At 48.2% G+C, this 8,317-nt stretch overlaps 1 long non-coding RNA gene across 1 annotated transcript; it reads left to right on the top strand.

The window, feature by feature from the left end:
* Nucleotides 1-10: 10 nt before the first annotated feature.
* Nucleotides 11-481, top strand: LOC311356475. Its single transcript, XR_014637645.1, has 3 exons — nt 11-56; nt 136-200; nt 443-481. It is a non-coding gene; the product is annotated as an uncharacterized lncRNA (long non-coding RNA).
* The last annotated feature ends 7,836 nt before the right edge of the window (nt 482-8,317 follow it).

The raw sequence follows: 8,317 nt of genomic DNA on the forward strand, positions 1-8,317 counted from the left end.
ATGGATTACAGTACGCACTGTACATGGCACTGGACTGGACCTTCGACTTCACTCAGGTCAGCAATTTAAATCTGAAATTGTTAATGTACAGATTTTAGGATTGAAACTACAATGACATCTTTCTTCATCTACTAGCATGATATGCCACATATAAGGAGATGGTGGTGCCAGCTTCTGTTAGACAACATTGAACACCAAAGGTATGAACAACTTCTTACTTGATAACTACGATGTGTCTCTGTGGGGGGGGGGGGGGGGGGGGGGGGGGGGGGGGGGGTTGTATTAGTCCCCAGCAAGAGGATTTTGTCAACAATAATAACACTTTGTTTTCCTGTACCAAATGGACTCTTAAACCGAAATATGAACCAAACCATGTGTACCGCCAAACCCCCCTACATGAAAAGCATCTTGCTAATGTCACCCCTTTGACATTTCTACGTAGGAAGAGAAGACGGCTAGAGCCCATGACACATGGAAGAGAGCAGGAGCAGGAGTTGGCAACATGTATTGAGCAGGTCTTTTATTTATTAATAATTTATTTTTGATTTTGTTTGTTTGCATGTGTTTCTTTTTTGGGGGAATATAATATTTATTGAATACATTCAGTGCTCATGCTTTCAGTATTTCTATTAATGCTGTTTGGCTTAATACTAACTGGAGATGATGTATTCAATAGAAGAATCTTATTTGTTTCAGTTGCCATCTTGCCTGTTGGAGATCATCTTTGCTGAGGTCGTTCTTAATGATGGAGACAGAGCTCTAATGACCCTGTCCCTGGTGCCTTCCTGCTTCAGAGAAGTGGTGGAGAGGGAATACTTCAAGAGAAAAGTGCATTTTCTGTGGCTTGACAGTAAGATTACAAAAACGGTCGTAGCTATACTGGTTGCATACTGCATGTTTTCCATGTTAAATCAATTTGAGAAATCATCTTATTCTCAAAATTGTTGTAACAACAGGTGTTGCAACAGGTGTTGCAAACTGGACCATGTTCTCGGCACAATACAGGGCAGACTTTTACAAAATGTACACTCTGGATATGTGTGGAGAGTGCAGGGTGACTTTCAAAAACTGCATACCAGGTATGAAAATTATGCATGGAAATGTAATGAGTACTTCTTTCAGTTATTGCTACCTAAAGATGGCAGTGAAAACTTGTTTTTAAAACTTTTGTAGAAGTTGTTGCAAAGACTGTAGTGTGTTGACCAAGTACTTGAAGACAAATTTATTCCTATTCCATGGGCATCCATAAGGAAGTAATGATGGTCTCATGCAGTAGTAAAAGAATAAATATGGATATTAAATTATTTAATAACTAATAATTGTAGCAGTTTAAACTGACACAAGTAAACATTGCAATTACAAGTAATAAAACCCAAGAGACATAAAAATAGAACCTTACAGTGGGTATCGCTATGGGTAGAATACTGACCAGAGGACTTCTAGACACCAAGGGTTTCTTCAATGTGATAATCCATAGAAAATAAAGGGGGGCCCTCTAACAAGGACTGTTTTTATTTAGCGACAGGCTACAGGAAAGGGGAAAAGAGGGGGGCTGCGGGGCATCTACTCCGAGAACTCGCACGCTGGCTTCTGCTCTCACACACAATAAATGGGCCATGGGTTGGTGGGTGAACATTCATTTATTTTTATTTATGATTTTATTTGGTTGAAAAGTTTCCAGGATGCTGTGAATGTTGGTCCAAATAGGATCTACAGAGGGGCAACTCCAAAATATATATGAAAATGCTTTGTGTCCATGTTTATGCCACATCGGGATTTGGATACACAACTAATACTTGTTAGTAGGATCAATTATCTATTGGTTTTTGTCTTCTCATGGAATTTGTTGACAGAATATATCACTAGATTTATCCTTTCATATATGTCTGGGGGGGGGGGGTTATGCATAAAGTGATCACCGCCGGCGCCGCCACACCACAGAAACGCATGTTCTACGGGGAGGAGTGCTTCCGGGGCGGGGAAGAGAAGGCGGCGAAGAAGAGCAGGAACAAGAAGAACCCCAACCGGCTGAACTGGGGAGCGGTGGCGACGGAGCCGCGCACGTCTCCCTTCAAGCGCGAGTCCTACACCCCGCAGCAGCTGTACGGCGGCCGTGGGGCGGGGAAGGAGAAGGGGAAGAGGGCCGGCGGGAAGAAGAAGAGGTCATCTAAAGGCGGCGGTGCAGACATGTACCCCGCCGACGAAAACCTCTTCACCATCAAACAGAGGAAAGGGAAACGCAAGCAGTAGAGCGACACGGTTACTGCTACAGAGCTGAGCTGTTGGTCTTGTCAGCCTGAATTCTGTTGGTTTATATGAACACACACAACACAACACACAACTGGTTGAAACACTGCAGTAGCAGAAACCTCAAAGATGAATGGAAGGCAGGTTCAGAATAAATGTGGAGATGTTTCTTCATGGTCTTCTAAGTGGGTTGGTTTATTTACTTCCATGATGTTAAGTCAAGTGAAGGCGAGTTAACCAAAATTGATATTGATAAGTGGCTGTCAAAGGAACCGATTGTTAATGTTTTACCTTAATTTCCTTATAAGTCTGCTCAACCTCTGTTCAAATAAAAAAGTTTTTGGCTTGTAAATCTGTCTTTTTTCTGTCTATTTACTTTCATGTTTGCAAGTTCCAACTTGGAGATTGAATATAGTATAGGAGACTACCATTGTGCCTCTGATATAAGCTGGTAGTTTTCAGTGCTTTACAGTCTGCTTATTCTTGTAATAGGCCTATAAAACAGTCTACTGCAACACCTTGTGGTTATATTCTGCTAATCAAGTTCTCGAATGGAGGACCAAGCAGAGGAATCATTCACGTTGGAAGTAATCTCTTCAACTCACTAAACTCCATGCTTATTAGGGTCCGGGCAGCTAAGCTGCCGGGAACCTATTGTATTCCTAGGAATTCTTTCTTTAGGGTCCGGGCAGCTAAGCTGCCGGGAACCTATTGTATTCCTAGGAATTCTTTCTTCTTCTTCTTCTTCTTCTTCTTCTTCTTCTTCTTCCAAGGAAGTCATACTTCCCATGGGTGAAAACTCACCAAACTTTGCACAAAGGTCCAGTCCCATGCCAGATTCACTCAACTCCAAGGACATGTGCCCCCCCCTCCTCAATTGTCACCAAACTTGGTACAGAGCATCTCCAGACCGTCCTCAACAAAACTTGTTTCTCGGATTTTTGATTAAGCAAAAATTGATCCTACAGTGCATGAAAACGTATGACTGTAAACAGTACTGTAAACGTATACCATCAAATTCTTGATAAATACATTTTCAATCTTCCTGAAAAGAATTGAGAATATTCTGGAGTCATGGTTGATGAAGTTTGGCAAATATCAGAATTTTATCTCAAAAACTGAATTTTTGAGAACATTTTGAATTCTGCTCTCATGGGAACAACTGCAGCCAATGTGAGAGTGGAATTTTTAAACATCATATTTTCTCTTATGAAGCAAAACACTTATCATTAAAAACAAATCACCAACATTTCCATGCTGTCAAGATGCAATTTATGTATTATCAGATTTTTGTTTAGATGACTGAATTTCTGAAATTTTGACTGCACGACAGTGAATGGCTTACTCAATTTGTCAAGCCACTGTTGAAATACCACTTGCCAATTAGCCAATTAGCTCAGTGCGATAGACAATGGTCTTTGGTTCCAGAGGTTGTGGGTTCAATCCTCAACTGGTGCAAATTGAACATTATAAGGTCAACTGTCCTGTCTTCCTATTCTCCTGTTTGTTGCTCAGAATTTGCCAAAATTAGCCCGGACCCGACCCATTGCTGCGCAGCAGCTATAATTTTATTTTATTTTTACTATTCAGTAGCTTTTAAATTTGTTTTTCATGATTGATGGACGTGATATTAAATATTGATTTGATCCAATGATGGCCGTTTATCTGTCAACTGTCTTGAAATCTCACGTTTTTCTGGACACGCATATGTAATATTTTGTGTGCCTATAACTATAGCTTGTATAGTCTTATATCTTTACTGAAGCGAGTTTAGAGGCTGTCATAATGTTGACCATAACTGTAAATGCACACCAGTCAACCACCAGCAAGTCCCAGAGACAGAGTTGGGTCAGATATGGGAAAGGTATATTAATTATGTTAGGCTACTTACATTTGACATGCTTTATGTTGTGTTTTTCAACGAATGTTTACTTTGCTAAGCAACGTGAAACCAGTCAGCTTCAGATATGATCCATCTTGTGGAATCTGCGCAGTCAGAAGAGCTTTGGGCCCGGTTTCCCGATAACGTCCAGTCTTAACGCGCTACAAAGACTCCTACGTTTAGACGTATCATTTGTTTACCTACATAGGCATGGTTCCCGAATGGTCTCCTACGACCAGTTCAGTAATGCATTACATTACTGGCGTGAGATTCTGTAGAATCTTGTAATGCATACCTTATAGCAGGGTCCGCGGGTGTAAATGTTGACTGTGGGGGTGGGGGGCGATCGTGATTGTTGACGGGGGGGACGGAGGGACGCGTGTTTTTTGTTTTTTTGGCCGTGAGAAATTGGATGTGTGGCGTGTGTAATTGTGTGTATAAAAACAGATTTTAAAAAGATATTAAAAAAATTAGGAAAAAAATTATATTAAAAAAAGATAGGGGAGAGTGGGGTAAGTTGTGCCAGTGGGGAAGTAGTGCCACCCCTTGTTTCTAGAAAACCATAGAAAAAATTGGTTTTTTTTGGACCTGCGCACGCATCTTTTTTTTTGGACCTGCGCACGCATCTTTTTTTTGGACATGCGCACGCGCATCTTTTTTTGGACATGCGCGCAGGTCCAAAAAAAGATGCGATGGGGGGGGGGGGGGGAGCGATCAGGATTGTTATTGTTGTAGATGTGTGGAACCGTCACCTTATCGTGGTGGAGAGGTTTGCGTGTCCCTGTGAACCTGAGGGCTGTGTTGTCTGGAGCCATGTGCTCCTGGTAGGGTCTCCCATGGCAGAGTGGTCTCAGGTGAGGGGCCAGACTAAGAATGGTTCAGAAGACCCCATGAATACATCAAAAAGAGGAGGAGAGACCCTGCCCGGAGGAAGCCCGGGGCCCCCGTCTGGAGCCAGGCCCAGACGAGGGGCTCGCCGGCGAGCGCCTGGTGGCCGGGTTTGCCACGGAGCCCGGCCGGGCACAGCCCGAACAAGCTACGTGGCACCCCCCCCCTCTTCGCCCTGTGGGCCCACCACCTGCAGGGAGACCCGCTGGGGTCGGGTGCGCTGCCACATGGGTGGCAGTGAAAGGCAGGGGTCCCGACGGACCAGACCCGAGCGGCAGAAGCTGGCTCTGGGGACGTGGAACGTTACCTCACTGTGGGGAAAGGAACCGGAGCTTGTGAGGGAGGTGGAGCGCTACCAGTTAGATCTGGTGGGGCTCACCTCTACGCACAGTCTCAGCTCTGGTACCGTACTCCTGGATAGGGGTTGGACTCTATTCTTCTCTGGAGTTGCCCAGGGCGTGAGGCGCCGGGCGGGTGTGGGGATACTCATAAACCCCCGGCTGAGTGCCGCGGTGTTGGAGTTTACCCCGGTGGATGAGAGGGTCGCCTCCCTACGCCTAAGGGTGGTGGGGGGGAAAACTCTGACTATTGTTTGTGCATATGCACCGAACAGCAGTTCAGAGTACTCGGCCTTCTTGGAGACCCTGAATGGAGTCCTGTATGGGGCTCCGGTAGGGGACTCCGTAGTTCTGCTGGGAGACTTCAACGCCCACGTGGGCAACGATGGAGACACCTGGAGAGGCGTGGTGGGGAGGAACGGCCTCCCTGATCTAAACCCTAGTGGTCGTTTGTTACTGGACTTCTGTGCTAGCCATGGATTGTCCATAACGAACACCATGTTCGAACATAAGGGTGCTCATAAGTGTACCTGGTACCAGAGTACCCTAGGCCGAAGATCGATGATCGATTTCGTGATCGTGTCATCTGATCTGAGGCCGTATGTTTTGGACACTCGGGTGAAGAGAGGGGCGGAACTGTCAACCGACCACCATCTGGTGGTGAGTTGGATCAGGGAATGGGGGAAGAGTCTGGACAGACCTGGTAAGCCCAAACGGGTAGTGCGGGTGAATTGGGAACGTCTGGAGGAGGCTCCCGTCCTAGAGATCTTCAACTCACACCTCCGGCGGAGCTTTTCTAGCATCCCTGTGGAGGTTGGGGGCATTGAGCCAGAGTGGGCAGTGTTCAAAGCCTCCATTGCTGAAGCTGCGGTGGTGAGCTGTGGCCTCAGGGTCTTAGGTTCCTCAAGGGGCGGTAACCCTCGGACACCGTGGTGGACACCGGTGGTCAGGGAAGCCGTCCGACTGAAGAAGGAGGCCTTCCGGGGTATGTTATCCCGGAGGACTCCTGACGCAGTTGCAGGGTACCGGCAGGCTCGAAGGGCTGCAGCCGCTGCCGTGTCGGAGGCTAAGCAGCGGGTGTGGGAGAAGTTCGGAGAGGACATGGAGAAGGACTTTCGGTCGGCACCAAAGTGTTTCTGGAAGACCATCCGACACCTCAGAAGGGGGAAACGGGGAAACATCCAAGCTGTGTACAGTAAGGGTGGGACTCTGTTGACCTCGACTGAGGAGGTAGTCGAACGTTGGAAGGAACACTTTGAGGAACTCCTGAATCCGACTAACACGTCCTCTATGTTGGAGGCAGAGCTCGAGGTTGATGGTGGTTCATCGTCAATTTCCCTGGTGGAAGTCACTGAGGTAGTTAAACATCTCCGCAGTGGCAAAGCCCCAGGGATTGATGAGATCCAGCCAGAAATGCTAAAGGCTCTGGGTGTTGAGGGGCTGTCTTGGCTGACACGCCTATTCAACATTGCGTGGGAGTCTGGTACAGTGCCAAAGGAGTGGCAAACCGGGGTGGTGGTTCCCCTGTTCAAAAAGGGGGACCGGAGAGTGTGTGCCAATTACCGGGGTATCACACTTCTCAGCCTCCCTGGGAAAGTCTACTCTAAGGTGCTGGAAAGGAGGGTTCGGCCGATTGTCGAACCTCAGATTGAAGAGGAACAATGCGGTTTCCGCCCTGGACGTGGAACTACGGATCAGCTCTTCACTCTCGCAAGGATCCTGGAGGGGGCCTGGGAGTATGCCCATCCGGTCTACATGTGTTTTGTGGATTTGGAGAAGGCATATGACCGGGTCCCCCGGGAGAAACTGTGGGAGGTGCTGCGGGAGTACGGGGTAAGGGGTTCATTCCTCAGGGCCATCCAATCTCTGTACTCCCAAAGCGAGAGCTGTGTCCGCATTCTCGGCAGCCAATCAGTTCCGTTCCCGGTGGGTGTTGGCCTCCGCCAGGGCTGCGCCTTGTCACCAATCCTGTTTGTGATATTCATGGACAGGATATCGAGGCGTAGTCGTGGTGGGGAGGGGTTGCAGTTCGGTGATCTGAGGATCGCATCACTGCTCTTTGCAGATGATGTGGTCCTAATGGCATCATCGGCCTGTGACCTTCAGCACTCACTGGATCGGCTGGCTGCCGAGTGTGAAGCGGCTGGGATGAAGATCAGCACCACTAAATCTGAGGCCATGACTCTTAGCAGGAAACCGGTGGATTGCCCTCTCCGGGTAGGAAATGAGTCCTTAGCCCAAGTGAAGGAGTTTAAGTACCTCGGGGTCTTGTTCGCGAGTGAGGGTACGATGGAGCGTGAGATTGGCCGGAGAATCGGAGCAGCGGGGGCGGTATTGCGTTCGCTGTACCGCACTGTTGTGACGAAAAGAGAGCTGAGCCGCAAGGCAAAGCTCTCGATCTACCGGTCGATCTTCGTTCCTACCCTCACCTATGGTCATGAGGGGTGGGTGATGACCGAAAGGACGAGATCGCGGATACAAGCGGCCGAGATGAGTTTTCTCAGGAGGGTGGCTGGCTTCTCCCTTAGGGATAGGGTGAGAAGTTCAGTCATCCGGGAGGAACTCGGATTAGAGCCGCTGCTCCTTTGCTTAGAAAGGAGTCAGTTGAGGTGGTTCGGGCATCTGGTAAGGATGCCCACTGGACGCCTCCCTTGGGAGGTGTTCCAGGCACGACCAGTGGGGAGGAGACCCCGGGGAAGACCCAGGACTAGGTGGAGAGATTATATCTCAACACTGGCCTGGGAACGCCTCGGGATCCCCCCGTCAGAGCTGGTCAATGTGGCCCGGGAAAGGGAAGTCTGGGGCCCCCTGCTTGAGCTGCTGCCCCCGCGACCCGACCCCGGATAAGCGGACGACGATGAGGATGAGGATGAGGATGTTTTAGCGCCCACGGTCGGGCTGCAGGATGTGACTCAATCATCGGAGACCACAATGGCTTACGTATTTCCCCGTATAGTATGGA

Source organism: Micromesistius poutassou (assembly GCF_964030765.1).
Source record: "Micromesistius poutassou genome assembly, chromosome: 12".
In the NCBI taxonomy this organism is placed as follows: domain Eukaryota; kingdom Metazoa; phylum Chordata; class Actinopteri; order Gadiformes; family Gadidae; genus Micromesistius; species Micromesistius poutassou.